This window comes from Habropoda laboriosa, unplaced genomic scaffold, assembly GCF_001263275.1.
Source record: "Habropoda laboriosa isolate 0110345459 unplaced genomic scaffold, ASM126327v1 scaffold462, whole genome shotgun sequence".
NCBI lineage: Eukaryota > Metazoa > Arthropoda > Insecta > Hymenoptera > Apidae > Habropoda > Habropoda laboriosa.
This window is the reverse complement of record NW_017100566.1, coordinates 69,561-89,592: the sequence shown is the minus strand read 5'-3', so window position 1 is coordinate 89,592 and position 20,032 is coordinate 69,561. Positions and strand designations below refer to the sequence as shown.

The window sequence follows — 20,032 nt, the reverse complement described above, 5'->3', positions numbered from 1 at the left end:
ATTTGTATCACCCACTAGTGGCCTTATCTCAGTAATTAATATTGATATTGTCATTTGCAATCATATAAGCATACTTACTACTTCGACGGCGTTTTATTACTGGACATCGACATTATATCGCGAAAGCCACCGAATTATAATGTGCGTATCGATAATTTTTATTTGGATTCTTACGAATCGACGACCAAGAATATCAGTATACTTCCACTCTAAACTCTAGTTCTTCCTGCAATAATCGGCGTAATCGAATTTTATCATTCAGAAATGAAAACGTGTCGATTCTTGACAGAATGACTTTCCCCCACGTTGACTCTATATATCTTTCAGCGATCTTATTCTTTTGTTTTTATTTTTATTGTCAAATACTCTAATCTCCCAGTTGTAACGATCATTCCACTTAGGACACGTTTGTAATAGAAAGTGATGGAAAGCGGAAGCATGAAAGTGAAAAACAGATTTATATATATATGCATATACGAACGTATATGCACAGAGGCAGGTGTATAATTAGCGAGTGAAAGATATTTAAGTTATTTTAAAGGTAAACATTTATTACTAGTCACACGTATCATGGACCGAGGGGTAGCGAGTAGAGAATGTATGTGACGAATTTGTAAATGCAGATAGTGTCGAGTGCAGCGTTAATTGTATAATGAAAGGCGCTCGATAGAGGCATAAACAACGTAAGGTATACTTCGGTATACCCGCTTTAACGGTGTTACTACGTAAGTTGGTTCCTGTGGCAAGGTTAGGCCGAGTCAAGTGCCATGATGGCGTCCCGAAGGCGTAATACTCATTGCAATTCAGATAATATTTTTATACTCGGTCATCTGACAGAGTTCTTATCTTCAAATCTAGCAATTGGAAGCTTTAAATAATTAATTAACGATTGATTAATTGCATCGAAAATAATTTTAATTTAATACGTAAAAGGAGAAGCTGGTATTTTTAAAATATTCCAATTACTTAACTTGAAAACAAATACCACGTCAGATGGTCGAGTAACATTTTATTAAACATAAGATGTTCACTTCGTGGCACTTAACAAACTATAGGGTGGAATGAATGCAGAGTGTATGGTAGGGGAAAGAAGCAAGAGAGAGCCGCTACCCGTTTATTATTCTATGATTTTAGAATTTGCGCAATCATGTTAACCGACTGAGGGATACGCTATTAATTATTCATATTATCGCTGCTGTTCTTTTTGTTGAAATAAATTAGACAATATATACATAAAAGAAATGTCATTCCACTTTGTGCACGCTGAACTATGTCGGTTTTAATCTATGATTCTGTATACTTCTCGTTTTTTTAAGTAACCATCATCGAGGTTTGTCACGTTTAACGGCAGAAATTAATTCTCATGCTTTTTATGATTTTTCAAGAGCACGCGCGGGAAATTCAAATTCAAACCTGAAAGTATCGACCAATCGTTCACTAGTCTAATATATTTTATTATAGTTTGCGAAGAACACGATAATTTGTTCTAACATGACATAATATTGGAACGAACTATCTAGTTCACCAGATTATATTATTTTAATCACACCATTTCGTGAATCATAGAGCGTAGATCGAGTAGATGAGGAAGCAAGTTCGAATTCGAAACGAAACATTGTATAATATTACTATTCAAGTCTAATGTAAAAAGTTTATAAATAATTAGTGATAAAATAAATCGTAATATACAGAGATTTTGTTAATAAAAGGTAATATTCATACGTAAAGTATTTGGAATATAGTAATTTAAAGATAATTATTATGTATTTGACTATTATTTACATTAAAATTCGATTATAAAACATGCGTCCGTCTCAGAAATATAATCCCTGATTTTTTTTGTTATTGAATAAATGTATAGCCTTTATTTTCTTATAAAAATGTTAGGTACTTCGTTATAAATATTTGTTTTTTTTACAATAAGTGTCTTATTAATATTAACAAGAAAGACTAATACAACTTGTGCAAAAAATACACGAGGATACGAAATATCAAAGACTTAAAATATTTTCCCTTCCACATCGTTGAACTGTACTGTCGCAGCGTTAACTCGCTAGTAAGCTAGTAAGGTGCCCCTAACATGTAAACTTTCGTTGAATGTTATGCTTACCACCTTCATTCTATGTGTAGAGGAGACATGTTATTTAACGTACACATACTTCTTCGTATTTACAATTTCTTTGCATTTTCTGCTTGTATAAATTAAACACGTTTTTCATGATTTGCTTTCTAAATAACTTCCGTATATAAATTGTCGGTAAGTAATTATTACTGACAGTCGGTAATTCAAAGACATCGTGTTGATATTAAAATTATAAAGTTTATGTTCAATTTTGCACGAACGAATTCATAAAATTATAAAAAGGATATTACATGCATGAATATATTAGAAAAAAGATTGAATATTTAAAATATTCTTCTCACATTTCTACGACGTCTTCCGTTTTTTTTTTCACGTTGTTTAATGCATTTAATAACCATGAACTTTAATCAACATACTTGTTTAAATTTGAAATAGTCAGTTATGCCATTATCCCTACCATCATTTTATGACTGAGTAATGCTTTTAAGTACATATCTATCTTACTTAGAAGCATTTTCCAATACAGTCTTTAACAATCGTCTAATACAACGAACTTTTTAAATTTAACTTTGTATACGTTCAAATTGTTAACTCATTATACACTACTATGTTATTATCGTCGAAATTTTAATCTACCAAAGAGAAAGATTTAGCCGATAACATCATACTTTTCTTTTTAACGATCGGTTAATTACTGTAAAACATTTTTTTACATTTTAAAATTTCATTCGATACCCTTCATCGACAGCAGAACCACAGGAATATTCGAATCATACATATATGAAACACGGATAATCCAGCATATCCTGCTCGCTTATTTATTGCACACGAAGACGTATCGCAAATCCATAAATATAAGCTACGAAAAACATCGCCGTTCACAATACATCGAAATTCATAGCATATTCCTCTCATAGTAGAGCAAAGAGACTCAAGTGGTTCCTTTATCGTACAGTCTGCTCAAATAAATCGTTCCTATTTTACAATAATACCAGAAACTCTTTTACCTTACAAAACGTACTACGATCGTAAGCTTGCCTTGGGTTAGTGATAGGAAGCAATGTCATCAGGCGTTTAATCGAGGAGCGTGTCGACCAGCAGGAGCCTTCTCTCGCCGATATTTACCTCGAGCGGAACAATTCGTCCGAGCGAACCGTACATACGTCTTACGAGGAAGATAGAATTGCGTGCTAGTACGTCGGGATTGGCCGTGGCGCCACCCCACTCCGCGACGGCTTTCAGTCGAGCTCGGACCTTCGTCGGGTGCGGAGTGTGTGTTGTATCGTCGTGTGTCAGTGTTCAGATTATTCACTGAAAATTAAGGTAAGAGAACCTCTTCGTTTAGTATGTATTTATATATATAACAACAAGGGATGTCCTTTCACTTATTCGACAACAACAACCGGTACGTGAAGCCGGCGAATCCTCCTCTCAGAAAATCGTCCTTGTTCTCGATTTTAGCCTATGTTGCGTGGAGACAGAGAGTGTCGTGCGCGATCGAGTTTCAATGATTTCTTTGCTTACGCTCGAAATACGTACCGTGCCATAAGTAACCGTCGGCGTTCTAACGAAAGCAACAACAAGAGACAGCGCCTCTCCCACGAGATAAGAGGGACAGAGAGAAACGTGGTGGTGGCGCTCAGAGCCGTCTTCGTGTGTACTCTCGGGATCGATACACAGTACACACTTGGCGCGACGTCCGTGTATAAGGTTACGGTTCGTGTACGGCAGATCCATGCGGGTGTGTATGCCTCTTTCCACGCTTGTCCTCTCGCGCCGTCGTTGTTACGTGTCTGGCTGCGTGCGTGCCTCCCTAAGAGGCGAGGGTGAATTTTCGGTGTAGCCACGGAAAAATTCAAAGAAATCGAGAGAAGCACGCTCCGCCACTATATGCGGGTAGTGAAACGCACCCTCTCTCTCTCTTTTTCTCTCAAAGCGAGCGCGCCGGCAGCCGATGCTGAAAAGAAACGCGTGAGAATGACAAGTAAGCATAGCAAGGATATTTAAAAAAGGGGGAACTCTCGCGAAGCCAGGAGTTTCACGTACTGCGAATTAAAATAATGAGACTTGTCGCGTATTCCTGCTTCCAGCATGAATACATGCATAGAGTATGAAATGTCACCGATTACTGTTGCTTTTGTTAGGAAAAAAAATATGAAAGGACACTTTCGTTAAAATGAAATTAGACTGTAATTTAAGTATAATGTAGTTATTTATTAAGGGTACAGAATAACAACTACGATATTTATATTACTATGCACATTACGTTCCCATTAAAAAAGAACAGTATTTTACTTTTAAGTTGGTACTATAAACCTCTGATAAAGACCTGGTCGTGGGTAAATTTTTCCATAAGAAACATCCGAATGCCACTTTAACCGCCAAATGCTTATTTAGATTTGGCGATAAGTAGCGAGTTATTTTGTACGTTGACTCGCGCAAAAACAATTTCACTAGCAGTACACCTCTTAATCTCGATTTAAAGAAAAAAACAAGGAAAAACTCGTATTCGAGGTCGGTAAACGTAGCGTGGCAGCGCGCAGTAACGTGAGGCAAATACTTTTTTCAGCAACATAGCCTTCCACGCTACGTTTCCAATATCATACCGGTTGAATTTTTTACAGGAATATCCTGTACTTTTTTTTTCGTGATGACAGAACGAAGAAGTCGAAGATGGATAAGAGGTTAGGATAACATTGATATCGATCGGTCGATTATTCGATTATAATCTCGTATCGAACAAATCTGATATTTCCTCGCGTGTACGTCTGGAACTCGGTACAGCAACCGACAACAGGATAGTCATAATACGCTCGACTGATTGTGGGAACCGAAGAACCGCAGCGCGCGCGCGAGATTAGGATAGGTCTCGCTGAGCCGGTCACTTTTTACGTAACGAGAAATTGTAATATCCTAACCTATTTATCGGTTCGACGAGCAGCCGTATTCACCAAGGAACACATTAATAATTGCGTGTCCGCGAGAATCCTTCCGCGTGCCGTTCTTCTTCTGTCTATTACATTCTCGATTCAGTATATATTTATTTACATATGTACGTATTTCATGCTGTAATTTAACAAAGAGTTTTGCGGAACAGATTAAACGTTTCTTTTAATGGTCCATTATGAATGCATAAGTAGGTAGGAAGTTTCCACTTGTACCGTTATATTTATTGTTCACGCCTTCTACAATTACCATTTAAAACTATATGGTGGCTGTCCTTAACTAGCCTAGGCTGTTGCTCGAACCATCTGTGAATCGTCCTGTGATTCACCTATAACCTACACTAGGTCGTACGTGTTAAACGTCCCCCTCCCCTCTCTCCTACTCGTCTATTTTTCTTTGTTTCAAAGAACTGGTCAGTCCATTTGTCAGAGTGCTTGGGCAAAACTATTGTTTTGCCAAGCAATCGAAGCGAGCAACGGTGCATCTCAATTGCGACGAGCTTTGCACGAGTGCTACTCGCGCGTTTTTTTCCCGTTGCCACGGCAACGGAGCTCACACGACGTTACCAGCCTTAACGTTTCTTACACCGCGGACGCGACGAATTGCGAAAACTCTTGCAATCGATTCGCAATAAGAGTTGTGCGCTTAAAATTATGTTTATATTCGGTGTGAAACGTTCAGAGATACATACATATATGTTTATGTACATCGAAATACGAGGAACGAAATACTTGAACGGACGTGGCTCTCGCGTGAGATTACTTTTATCCTTGTGTGCGCTCTCGACGAGGTAGGTTTGTAAACAGTGAAAAAAAAGGCAGCCGTACAAACTGTGTACACTGCATTAGCAACGCATTGACGCTTCAAACTGGCTGGTTCTTGTTCGCTCTTGTTTTTGCAATGATTTAAAACCGATAGAACGAGTGTGTATATACGAGTAGTCGCTAGAGTGAATTTTCATATTCGAACCAAATATTAATAACTGTCAATATAAATTCTACGTTTCGTGCAACAAATTGAACTCACTCTCTACAGCCTCTCTCTCCCTCTCCCTTTCTCCTTCTGTTCGCTTTATTCGACGGAGAAGCTATCGAGATGTTCCGAATCAATAACAACCGACTGAAAGTGGTGTCAATTTCAATGAAACTGGAACGCGACGGTATTATTTCGTTTAAGCGCGAGCGCGCGCGGAAGGTTAGTTTCGTGGCGTGCGGTGAATTCAAACTTATCGACTGTGCCTCGCGGAAAATCTGTATTTTCGACGTAAAAGCGATCTGGTTGTTATTCACTGGGAACAGTTTGTCGGTGCGACGCGACGCGAGAAGGGGAGAGGTGGAACTCGGGTAGCGACGAGGTCCACGGATAGAGATAATTTAACCGGTCAAATAACCAACGAAATAGTTTTTGTTATTTCGTTTAAATTACACAGGTAACTCGTTAAATACACCGGTGACCGACCGTGTTCTGATCGTTTAACGATTCAATGTAATTATCCGCTGTTTGGTAACTTGTTTGATTCCAAGGGTAATTAATGTTTCTGATTGTAGACGGCAATTTATAATTTAGTAGTATGTTTGTGGCAATTAGTTGGTTAATAGTCGTGAACAAGGGGTTTCTTTATGAATAAGTAACTTGGTAATGCGTTTTCGATACGAAGGGAAATGTTATCCCACGAGCATTTGCTTATTTTATCCGGTGCTGATTGATTATTGCAACATTCAAGACATCGACATTTACGATTCGTTAGTAACGATCAGCATAATTGACAATTATTCCTCGATTCGATTCAGTCTTGCGTATCGCCAAGTTAAAAAGTATGCGAGGGAGTTAAACCTCGACGCAGCACGTTTACAACTCGCTGGAAATAATTAGGCCAATCAATAGTTACGACTGCCCTTAGTGCACCCTTCGTTTCTAATGAACTCTAACCACAGGCAAATTCATAGCCGGTTAACGTGTTACAACTTGTTACATTTGATTTACAATCTCCGTCATAAAGATAACCATCGTTCACTATTATGCGTGGCGTCTAACATAACATAACCTAACCTAATTTCGCAGCATAGAATCGTCTTCAATTCATGTTGAAGTATTTCAATCAGAACACATAATTGTTTCACATCCTTGACACTGTGATCCACATTCACCCTCACTTCGTTAAAACAATAGTTCAAACAATATCTTACCAGAGTTCGCCTAACGAATTTTTATTCCGCGACACAGCGTTGTCTCGCCGGATACGCCGGAACGTGTCAACCATAACTATTAACCCACAATATTGCAACCTAGCTAGTTAACCCTTTGAGGACGATGAACCTATATACAAGGTGTTCAAAATTAACGTGCTTCAAGCTATTTCGAAGATTATCGAAAACAATTTACAATCTTTATTTTTTTTTTACTGTTCCCTATTCTTTACGCCCTTTTGTATATTCAGAGCTTCTTTATACACGGTATTCCATAAGTAAACTATTGATATTCCAACTTATAACAGTCAAATCTACATCGAGAGAAAACTCGAAACAGAGTCTACGACAAGAAATAAAAACTCGACGGAAAGGCGTGCAGGATCGACAAAAGAAAAATCGTTTGAGCCGTTTCTCGTTAGAGGGACACACATCTGCGAGAGATTCTCGCGTCGACACGCGACCGCGTTCTCGGGGCACGCGTGTTCCCGCGGTTTGAATCGAACGGAAGCGTTATTGAATCGGCAATACGGTCGAGTGGCTCATTGGAATGCAGTGATGCATCGCTATATATACGTCAGCGTGGCGCGAGAGCCGGTGGCCAGTATATAGCGCGTCTTCGGCTTAAACAAACGATCAGTATGCAAGGTGAGAGGCTGATCTATTCAGTCTCTGGACGGAATGCAGAAAAAGCCGACGTTTCAGACAAAAGCTATTCGCCACGCTCTGACCGAGTGGAAGTCTTCCTGGAGCCCCGTTATATTCGCTTGTCCGCCTGCCTGCCTGCCCGGCTGGCTTCTTCACCCTTGGAAACGCGACTTGAAATCTGAGAACCCATCTGAACTGGGACTCGTTCTCTATTATGGAACTAGATGGTGCACGTGTATGTTCCTATTCGTGGAAAAATGTTGTTTTGACGTATCAATCTGTTAACCGTGTAGGACAAGTTAGTATGTTATTCGAACGACAAGAATTTCTAATTGAGAAAGAATATCGTTAACCTCTTCACAGGGACAGTGATACATATGTTTAGTTTTTTCCCGAAAAGTCCAATATTTCTAATACAGAAAATATGATAAACATAACCTCCCAACAAGAAACAGTTTAATTGCTATCGACTCAACATGAATGTAAGTACATAAAAAATTAGATTATTTCTTCGTAACTTCAAAAAAATCGTCCCTGAAGAGGTTAATCGTGTTTACAAAAGTATACACTATCTATTTTTTTTTTCTTTATTCGAAAATATGATAAATTTTAATATATTCGAGACTGATGACCTGGTATATGGGTCGTGCATTATCTCACCCGTTTGACCGATGACTCAGCATGTAGGTCATGTACAGAGATTAGTATTATCAGTCTTGTAGAATAAGGTGCATAGGAAATAAAATTGCCATTGGATTTTTACTGACTTTTAATTAGATGTAATAGTTCCAATTTCTTGATAGAGAATTTCTTTGGATTTAACGTTGAAAAAGAAATGTTTACAGGTAGTTTAGAACGATACGACGCATCGATTGATACGATCGTTCTGTTCGATATACATACACATGGAATATTTAAGCTACTCGAGCGTTGCTAGGGTGCTTCAAGCTGGAGATTGACGAAACTCTTGTTATCGAACCGAGAGGAGTACTCAATTATTTGGCTGTTATGCTTCGAACTTGGCTTAACTTGAAAAAGTTTCTGGTCGAATTTATCGGCCTCTTGGTTTCGTTGATCTGCTCCGAGTGGAAGCTTCAACGACCTACGGATGAATCATTTTTTTTTCTGAACAGTCCAACTGCTCAATTTAACTCTTAACCTATCATTTCCTAGTAACCATACTCACTAAAAATCAACTATTCGCCTTTTTAAGTCCTGTAACCATAAAAAGGATACAATCATAAAAAAAAAGTCACGTTGTGCAAACTAGTACAAGACTTCATTTTGTAAAATCGATAAATCACGTGTTCGATAATTTCACGCGGGAAATTCAAATTGAAATTGTTTCAGCTCGAAGACAGAGCTTCGTAAAAGGTTAAAATCATTAAAACAAAAAAAATGTCACATTGTGCAAACTAGTACAAGACTTCATTTTGTAAAATCGTTAAATCACGTGTTCGATAATTTCACGCGGGAAATTCAAATTGAAATTGTTTCAGCTTAAAGACAGAGGTTCGTAAAGGCCGTTTTTTCTCTCGACCGTTGTTCTGTTCATATTTTTCCCCCGTGCACGAGTGAACTGCGAAGAGGTATATTCTTTTGTCGCCGCGTTACGCCTTCAGCGTTTTTCCATCCGCCATGCTGAACGGAACACCGCCACGGGGAAAGAAACTCTTTATACTATCGGGATTAGTCGTCGGTGTATCCGGTTCCCTAAATTCGAGAACGTTTTACGTAATTTCGTTCTGCGACGGTTGTTGCCTCTTGCTCTCTGTGTGCACCGATAAGAGCGAAGGAGAAAGCTCGGAAAGAAGTTATCCGGTAAGCTGGTTCTCCCGCGACCAGTTCACTTAGCCCGAGCGCGAAAGTGATTTTTCAACGGGGACAGTGTTCTCCGTAAGTGGTTGTGTTCCGTTTAATTTGTAGATTATTATATTAATCGAGTGTAAAAGTGGGCACGTAGGCGTTGGGTTACGCTGCAACGCGTGTAACGAAGGGATTTAGGCGAAGTCTCGAGTCTGAGTTTAACGAGACGCTGCGGTCACGTGGCGAATGTATAGTCGGTGGAAGAAATGTGGCGAAGTTGGAAGATCGGTCCAAGTTTGCAAGGTCGAGCGTATCGGCCAGGAATTAGAAGATGTGGGCTCGAAATCTCAGTTTGGGCCACATGAAGTATGGCTTATTGTTAACTTTGTTTCATTATTTTTGTATGGTTCAAGATCACGATGTTATAGGTCGTTGAACTCATCTTGATATTAACTCATTTAGGTAGTTTACCTTTATTTCAATATTTTAGCATAGTATTAGTTATAAAGTATTAAGTTTCAGTATAATATTAGCATATAAAAAATTGGTTTATTATCATTTATAATTTATAATTGATAATTTATCATTGTATGACATCTGAAGACACAAATGCGAAGGCAAAAATTCCTCAAAGGGTTAAAGACCGCAAAGGGTTAATATGTAAAAAATGTTGATGATCTTGAAGTGATCTTCAAGATGGCTTTGTAGAGACTTATTATTATAAATCACCAGAGATACACGTCCTTGTATCATACAAAGCTCCTCTGAGATATTTTTTCTCGACCATCGATAGCAATGGAAACGTTCATCACAACCGAGGCAACCTATATTTCTTCCTCCGACTGTACAAAGTTTGGCGCGCTCCGCGATCAAATCGAACGTTCTAATTAATTCCTTTCATTTCACTCTCGCGTGCCGCAACTTTTTCCCTCCCGGTTAGCCAAATAACAGTGTCATTCTAATTGCCAGTAGAACTATATTTCTAAGTAAAATTTGAAGTTCACGTTAGTCTCTTTCACTTATCTGCACACATACGCGTGTATACTTAACCCAATTCCTCCATCGGCAATCTCAACCGTCATACCTTATTCAACCCACTAACACAATGCTCTAATTAAACATTCCGCCCACGTGACATATTAAAGCTTTCAAGATCCTCGACATTTTATCAGCCGATAAACGAGCTCTTTCCAATCGCCCCTCCTGTCGTTTCAACAGAACACTCGAACCCTATCTCTTTCGATCGCGAAACGACCTAGACGTGTAAGGGTGAGAGAGAGAGGAAGGGAAGAGGAGAAGCTGCAGCCAATTAACAGGTCGATGCAATTTACAGGACCCCTGGTTAAAGTATCCTAGCGACGAAATTTTAATTAAAGAACCTTAAGAACCGTTAGTAGGTAATCCAAAACCGACGGTATTTTTCTTATCAAACCGAGTCTCTCCTCTCTCTCCCTTTCTTTCTTGCCGTGTTTGAGAAACAAAGCAAAAGCGAGACTTGCAGAGTGTAGGAAAGGCCGTCCAGTGACCTCGAAGAACCCGTGAAAAGTGGCATCGGCCTGTATGAAAGGTTATGCCCTGGGTATATAATGATTTAGAGATATAAAAGAAGAAGGAGGAAGCGTAAGGAAAGGCTAAAGCTTTCAGCCGGTTCCCGCCACAAATTATCTTTGAATTAACATGAAGGAATATCGCGTCACACTCGTTCGTCGTTTCTACCTCGTTCATCGCGTCAGACGTAGCCTTTCAGAGCTTGAATTTTCCTCTGCAAACGCTTCGGGCCTCGTTTCCAACGAACAAGACGAGAGAGAAACAGGCCAAAGGGGGTGGTGGTGGTGTGTAGTGGTGTGGCGGTGGATGGTGGGACTTGTTAGCGGTAGAATTGCAAAGCAAACTATGCAGAAACGCCTCGGGTATAGTATAACCACCATCGTCGTCTTCCTTCCTTCCTTCTTCTTACTTTTCTTACCTTCGCTCGTGTCGCGTGTAGCTTCCTCTGAAAAGAAAAATTAACCCGACGACACAAGCTGCATAGAAATTATACGTTGGACAACGCGATTGTCCCCGACGTCTTCGAGACACGCGTTTTTAGGTGATTATTCAGCCACGTGCAGACTTAAACGACTCCGCTGCTTATTAACGCCTCGGGGATCACTCGCGCGGAACTGAATATGCAAACTTTTAATCGCCAGGCGGTCAGAGGTGTTTTTCTGCTCTTTTTTCTGCTGGCTTCATGTGGGATTTTTCGGACGGAGAAAGATTGTAGAATGTTGCTGGAGTGTAGGGTGAGCACGGAAATAAATAGAAATAAATAAAAATGTTAGGTAGGAAAGAAGAGAGATTTTCAGATTGTGAGAAGGATAAGCTACTTTTTAATTAAATTTTTATAGCGGCGAGTCACACTTTTGGTGCAGGCTATAGTCAGTGTGTAATAAAAAAAGAATTGTACAATATTTGAAGGTGCTGAATACACTTTTTTTTTTTTTTTTTCATGTTAGATTTTAGAGCAGAGAAAGGTTGTATAATGTTGCTAGAATATAGAGTGAAGATGTAAAGAAATAGAAATAAATGAAAAAGTTAGGTAAGAAAGAAGAGAGATTTTGAAATAATGAGAGAAGGATAAGCAATTTTTTTTTTTTTTATTAAATCCTTATAATGGCGAGTCACAGTTTTAGTGCAGGCTATAGTCAATGTTTAACCAAAGAAGAATTGTACAATATTTGAAGGTGCTGAATAATACACATTTTTTTTTTTTTTATTAAATCCTTATAATGGCGAGTCACAGTTTTAGTGCAGGCTATAGTCAATGTTTAACCAAAGAAGAATTGTACAATATTTGAAGGTGCTGAATAATACACATTTTTTTTTTTTTTATTAAATCCTTATAATGGCGAGTCACAGTTTTAGTGCAGGCTATAGTCAATATGTAAGAAAAGAAGAATCGAATTTCAAGGAGCACCCTTCTCAGGATGTGTCCAAGGTTTTCTAATTTCCCAAAACTTTCTCCTTCGAGAACTTTCTACCTTTTGTCTTTTGTCTCTCCTAAGCTTTCGCTCGAATTCGCCGTGTCTTGGACGCACATGTGGCGACCATCCTCGCTCGAGTTCAAGCGGGTGCAATGCCAAATTTTCCACCACTTTCTCTTCCTTCATCTTTCTCTATTTCCCTCTTAACCTTTCCTCTGTACTCTTTCTTCACATTCTTACGCCGTTCGCTCAAAATTCAGGGTCCATTTATTCCCCAATCGATCATAAAAGGGTTAAAAAAAATTCTCACAACTCAAAATCGACGATGCAACTGAGAGAAAAGCCGCCTTTCGAACGTTTCATTCGCGGAGTGGAGGAAACGACGGGGAAGAAATGTAATTTGTTCTCGATGACGAGAAAAGTTAAAGAGAAAGAAAAAATTGTTAGACTATTTTCTGGAAGGAAAAACGAGGAGGAGGGGTGGTTAGTTGCGCATCGGCGAGTGCATTTTAAAAAAGTTGCAAGCGGGGATCGGCGCGGCGGAGGTGAGCGCGGCGAGGCCGGGCTAAAGGGAAACTTTTATAATTAAAAACGAGCCAGAAAGTAGCGCAAACAGCGTTACTCTGTGGGCCTGGAACGTGAGCGGAGGCCTCGCGTGCATCCAGCAACAAACGTCCAGCGTGGAGCGTAATGGACGCGGAGGAAAGTAATTACCATAAAACGGGAGTAATATTAAAGTTAAAACGTCGGATTTCTTTTCGCGAATAAACGTCCGCGGGCTCGTTCGTCTTCTCCGCGGTCTCTCCTGGAATGTTTCCTCGCCGGAAAATTCCACTTTTTCGACCGTCGCTGGAAAAGTGGATGGAATAGGTGATATTTGGTGGAAAATTGTTGGTCCCTGGTTAGGTTACGGTGTAATTTCGTCGATACTCGATCAACGAGCGTGAAAAATGAATGAAAATTCTGAATTAAAATGATTCCTTCATTTTTCAAGTTTTGTCGTTGTGACGTCTTTAACTCGCTCACATAACCCAGCCAACTCACGTAATAGCACATTTTACAATTCATACCTTGCATATCAATCTTTAAAAAAAAAAGAAAGCATTTTTTAAATTTTTTATTTTAATTAAAAAAATTTGAAAACTATTTTTTTAGAAGATTGATCGTGGTTTTAAAATTAGCTTTGTTAAATCGAGGCGAAAGTGTGCAAGCAGCAAAAATTACGGCGAAACAGCACAGTGGGAGACAATTTCCAAAGCGCTTCAGGCAAAAACAGCAGCGAAAAAATTGAAAACATTTTACGCGCAGAGAAAAAACCGCAATTTTTTTCCATTCATTTGGGAGAAGAAACGTTCTTAATTCGAGGATTTATCAGGACGGAGAAGAGACTGATTGAAGAGAGCAAATATTTTTCTCGCGGCTCGATTTAAATTAGAGGGTACAGTTTGTCGAGGAAATTGCTATTTCCGCGTGTTCGCTCTGATGCAAGAAAACATCATGTTCATTATTCGACACAATTAACGAGGAATACTTGGCAAGTAATTGTTTATGAAACTGGGATAATTTGACGAGTGGCGCACGGTGAAATATAATTGTTGAGCGACTCGTGAATCGCTGGTACGTGATGTGAATGCAAACGAATGAACGCCAGCCGGAAACTGCACTCTTTAAATTATATTTACCGCGATAGAATCTTCTCCACGTCCTTCCTTTTCAAATTGAACTTCATCGTTTGCAGAAAGCAATCCTGCAGAATTTTTTTCAACGCTCTTAGACATCTCCCAATAACAAAATTTAATATTGTATAGTCTGTGGAAGCGATATATCGAGGTCGTTTAATTTGTCGTCAAAGTACGCGTAATCCAAGAGTGAAATCAGCAGTTTGAGGGAGATAAGCAGCTCGATAATTGGTTCTTACATTGCAGTTATATTTAACCCTTTCATTCCCATTGGTGCCTATAGGCACTTTGAAAATTTGCTCACACTGTACTTCACGCTTTATAGCGCACTTCTGCCTTGATGTAATCCTTAATTTTATCCCTTGTGCACTTTCATCTTAACTTCATGAAAATAAGTTCGAAACGATACGGTTGAAACGACAGATTTTGCGACCGTCGTTGATCATCTACCGTCTGCCGCAGTGAAAGGGTCAAACAAATTTTATGCGCCTGAATCCTTAACAGCTGCACGTTAATTTTTACCATTATTTTTTTATGGAGACTTAACGAAGTATAGCTTCGATAAGAAATTGTAAACAGAGTCTTCGACACTAATCTTTAAGTCTTTGGTGCATAGTGGGGTTAAAAGTGTCCCACCTTTTTAGTACTTACATATGCACAGCGGGATGTTTTTCATCCCACCTTGAAGCATTAGGAAAACAAAACTAATCTAATTTAACCTGTTTTCACAAATTTTACGCGCCTAATAATTAATTATCTCAACATTTTTTTTTAAGTTTTAGCTGTTTCATGTCGCGTAATTCATACCTACTTTGTTACATTTTTTTAAAGTAAAATTCCTGTGCAACTAGACTCTGTTTTCGTCTTAAAATTCTGTGCTTCAAAGAGTTAACACTTTATGTGTACCTATTCTTACCGTAGCCGGTCGAATGACCGTTTGTAAAATAAACATCACATTTTCCAATTTAGCATAGAAAACAAGTCAGAAAATAGCCTCTAGATAACAATAAGAAAAAAAACTACATAACAAATTTTAAAACCAGTCAATTCATCGTGCATGGTACAGTTAATATTAAATAAGAAACTATCAATTCTCAGATGATAGACATTTCTGGAAGCATCTGCCTCGATAACTGTCACTCTGCTTAACGCTTTAATTTACGAGCTCGCTACATCGCTTCCACCGACTATACTCCCCAGTATCACGAGCCGTGTTTTGCGTCCACAGGATACAATGCCCCTTCGAAGTCGATACGCAACACCTCATACAATTTGTAACGTTCCATCACCCTTATTACGTAGTCCCTCTGCGTTACAGCGTACCACTGTACGCTATCGTGGCCTACGACACGAGGCGCCGACCTTTCTGACGGCCACACGGTACTTCTAGGGGAGGAACTCTCGCAAATCCATCGATCCACTCTTCGATTCTCCCGTCAACAATTCTAGCCTTACATCGTTCCAACTTTCAGTTACATTCCCTTCCCCACGTGTACCACACATGTGTGCGCGTGTGTGCAGTATATTTATTCTTTCCTTTGGTCAATAGGACTGGTCAATAACAGACACGAGCGAGGGAACAAGGGATTGGAAATCTGTTAGAACGGTTGACCAGAGAAAAATTCCCTAAGCATCTGGTCGCGGGTTAGGTTTGTTTACGCGAATACACGCCGCGGTCACATGCTGCACTCGGAGCTCTGGGAACGTCGTAAATCGTCGCGTTTACCAGAGCCACCAGGCATTGTACACACACACACACACACACGTCTCTTTCTCTGTACCATCTGGTCGAAAATCCTGCTCCGTACTGGCCAATCCAAACGTTCTTCCATGTCCATGCTTTTTCTTCCTTCTTCTCGTCCCTCCTTGGAGAAAATCGTTTCTTCTTCTTCTTCTTCTTCTTCGCGTTCGTGCGCAGGATTTAAACTGCTGAACTTCCGGCTAATGTGCTCGCGGCGATATTTATTTTCTACCTGCGCCAAGGATTTATCACTCCGGTGCAACGGGTGACTCGCGCGATTCTTTATACGCTGCGACGCGCGACTTAAACCGTTTCGGGCGGACTCTCGAGCTGTGACTTTGAAATATGCAAGAAATACGGGGACAAGGTGGACAGGTGGAACCTCGAATTTCTTTGCTGTGTTATTTTAAATCGAGAGTGGTACTAGATTAGATAGTTCGATTTTTTATTTTGCTTTTTTAAAGGAACAGAGGCTGTTTCTTTTGTAGTTGGTGTTAATTTGTAGGTACTCTGGTGGAGGGAAAGGAGCTCGTACGTCTTTGCTGCAGACAATCTTTTAGAATTTATGGCAGAGAAAATTGGAATACGGTTTCTTGGTAATGCATCAATGCCTCGATTGCCTATTTGGAATTTCATGGAGCACCTTTGGGATGATAAAAGGCGTAGTTCCGGTATGGCATGCATGAGAATTAACACCTTAACCTAGGATTTTTTTCTGACTGTGCATTTAAGCGTCGGCAATTTACTGGTTTAGTACTGTATCAGGTAATAGAGGCTAAACTGTCACAGATTAATTATAACACATTTAGTAATCTTCGGTCTTAGAAATTCAAACGAAGATTAGGATCACGATTAATTTTTCTTACCGATATAACTATTTTTCTCACATGTTCGTCAGAATCTTTGCCCACGAGTCGCACACGTTGCTGTAAGTTATTACTTCGATTACGTTGATATATTCGTATAATTTCTCGTCGAGAAAAGTTGAAAATTTTCACGTGTGGAGATGTTCCAACAGAACCGATTCCGACGTCTTATTTTTAATAAAATCGTAGTCGAACGATAGTGAATTTTGCACGGAATCAATCTATTGTTTCGAGGCTTGGCAATCTTCATCGATACCTGGCCTCGGGAACTGGTTCGCATTCCCCATTGAGGAACTCGATTTGGTATTTGCATTCCGTAACCATTCCTTGAACGACATTATTGGTTCCACGAAGCTCGACTAGCCGGGCCAGGATAATATGAAGAATTGAAAGGGACCTTATTCCTTCCACGGAACGAGGAAACGTCTTTGAAGATTTAAACAGTGTTTGGCGTCGCGCTTTTCCTACCTTCTTCTTCCCATCCTCTCTGTATCTTCTCCTTCCCCGTTTCCCAAGCTCGGTCGAGGAAGTAAACCAGATTAATGCTCGTATTAAAAGAACCGCCGAATGATTATTAACGGAATGTTGCGGCGGTAAAGGTTATTGTCTTGGAGGTTTAACCCTTTCGTGCCGGGAAACGCGTTGCACGATTAAATAAGCGGCACACGCGTGCTTTATCAGCGATCGTGCAGTCGCCCTGGCAACACTTCTCCGTGTTTAAATGTTATATCAACCCTTCGCACCTCGATGGTTTCTTCGCTGCAGGGAAATAGCTAATTGGAAGTGAAATTTTTTTTGAACTAACGTGGAAATAGACGTGGGAATTTTGTTTCAGTATTTAACCCTTTCGCTACGTGAGTGATTGACGGTAAATTTTGAAGGACAGCCGGAAAATTTGGTATTTTGGCCGTATCGTTTCGAAATTCGGTTTATTGAATTAAGGTGGAAGGACAAATTTAAGAATATTAATTAAAGGATAAAATTAAGATGGAAGTGCAGCGAAAGGCTCCAAAAGTAAAATGCGAGCAAATTTTCAAAACGCCTGTAGTCAGTAATAGCAATGGAAGGGTTAATGTATTTTTATATTAGACGAGACCTTGTTACAACGACTGACTATAATCGCCCATAGTAACGAAAGAGTTGACACGTTCGCTGCCACTGTCGAAGCAGTGTCGGTACATAATGACTTACCTAGTGTGCCAGTGTCGACACTGTGTCGATTGGTTATCGTCGAAATATTAAAAACTTACCCCGTGTGCCACTGTCGACAACTGTCACAGATTAATTATAACACATTTAGTAATCTTCGGTCTTAGAAATTCAAACGAAGATTAAGATCACGATTAATTTTTCTTACCGATATAACTATTTTTCTCACATGTTCGTCAGAATCTTTGCCCACGAGTCACACACGTTGCTGTAAGTTATTACTTCGATTACGTTGATATATTCGTATAATTTCTCGTCGAGAAAAGTTGAAAATTCTCACGTGTGGAGATGTTCCAACAGAACCGATTCCGACGTCTTATTTTTAATAAAATCGTAGTCGAACGATAGTGAATTTTGCACGGAATCAATCTATTGTTTCGAGGCTTGGCAATCTTCATCGATACCTGGCCTCGGGAACTGGTTCGCATTCCCCATTGAGGAACTCGATTTGGTATTTGCATTCCGTAACCATTCCTTGAACGACATTATTGGTTCCACGAAGCTCGACTAGCCGGGCCAGGATAATATGAAGAATTGAAAGGGACCTTATTCCTTCCACGGAACGAGGAAACGTCTTTGAAGATTTAAACAGTGTTTGGCGTCGCGCTTTTCCTACCTTCTTCTTCCCATCCTCTCTGTATCTTCTCCTTCCCCGTTTCCCAAGCTCGGTCGAGGAAGTAAACCAGATTAATGCTCGTATTAAAAGAACCGCCGAATGATTATTAACGGAATGTTGCGGCGGTAAAGGTTATTGTCTTGGAGGTTTAACCCTTTCGTGCCGGGAAACGCGTTGCACGATTAAATAAGCGGCACACGCGTGCTTTATCAGCGATCGTGCAGTCGCCCTGGCAACACTTCTCCGTGTTTAAATGTTATATCAACCCTTCGCACCTCGATGGTTTCTTCGCTGCAGGGAAATAGCTAATTGGAAGTGAAATTTTTTTTGAACTAACGTGGAAATAGACGTGGGAATTTTGTTTCAGTATTTAACCCTTTCGCTACGTGAGTGATTGACGGTAAATTTTGAAGGACAGCCGGAAAATTTGGTATTTTGGCCGTATCGTTTCGAAATTCGGTTTATTGAATTAAGGTGGAAGGACAAATTTAAGAATATTAATTAAAGGATAAAATTAAGATGGAAGTGCAGCGAAAGGCTCCAAAAGTAAAATGCGAGCAAATTTTCAAAACGCCTGTAGTCAGTAATAGCAATGGAAGGGTTAATGTATTTTTATATTAGACGAGACCTTGTTACAACGACTGACTATAATCGCCCATAGTAACGAAAGAGTTGACACGTTCGCTGCCACTGTCGAAGCAGTGTCGGTACATAATGACTTACCTAGTGTGCCAGTGTCGACACTGTGTCGATTGGTTATCGTCGAAATATTAAAAACTTACCCCGTGTGCCACTGTCGACACACTGTCGACGGGGACCCATGTGCCACTGTCGACACACTGTCGACGGGGACCCATGTGCCACTGTCGACGCACTGTCGACGGGGACCCATGTGCCACTGTCGACACACTGTCGACGGGGACCCATGTGCCACTGTCGACGCACTGTCGACGGGGACCCATGTGCCACTGTCGACACACTGTCGACAGGGTATTGACAGTGTGTCAATTGGTCACCGGCGGAATATCAAAGATTTGCTGCCCCGTGTGCCACTGTCGACAGCGTATCATCGTTGCGACATCAAAAGTGTGTACTTCGTGAAAATGAGGAAAAATCCATCTTAATTTTCTGATTACAGCGAACGTGTCAAAGAGTACGCTTTTTCGTGTAGAGATATCGCTGCTTCTATCGAGAAAATTTTAACGATCCACGATAAAAACAACTTCTCCCTAAATCGCCGCGATATCGAGCTACGTCGCCTCGTTTAATATTCTCATTTCCAATAACTC

General features: G+C 40.0%; 1 protein-coding gene across 1 annotated transcript in view; it reads left to right on the top strand.

Moving 5' to 3' along the window:
• The first annotated feature begins 3,322 nt into the window (after positions 1-3,322).
• The window catches only part of LOC108576656 (protein tweety), a 61,516-nt gene continuing 44,806 nt past the window's right edge, over positions 3,323-20,032 (top strand). Inside the window, exon 1 of the mRNA XM_017939694.1 lies at positions 3,323-3,406. The gene's annotated coding sequence lies outside the window, so the exon portion shown is untranslated. The remainder of the gene's footprint in view (positions 3,407-20,032) is intronic.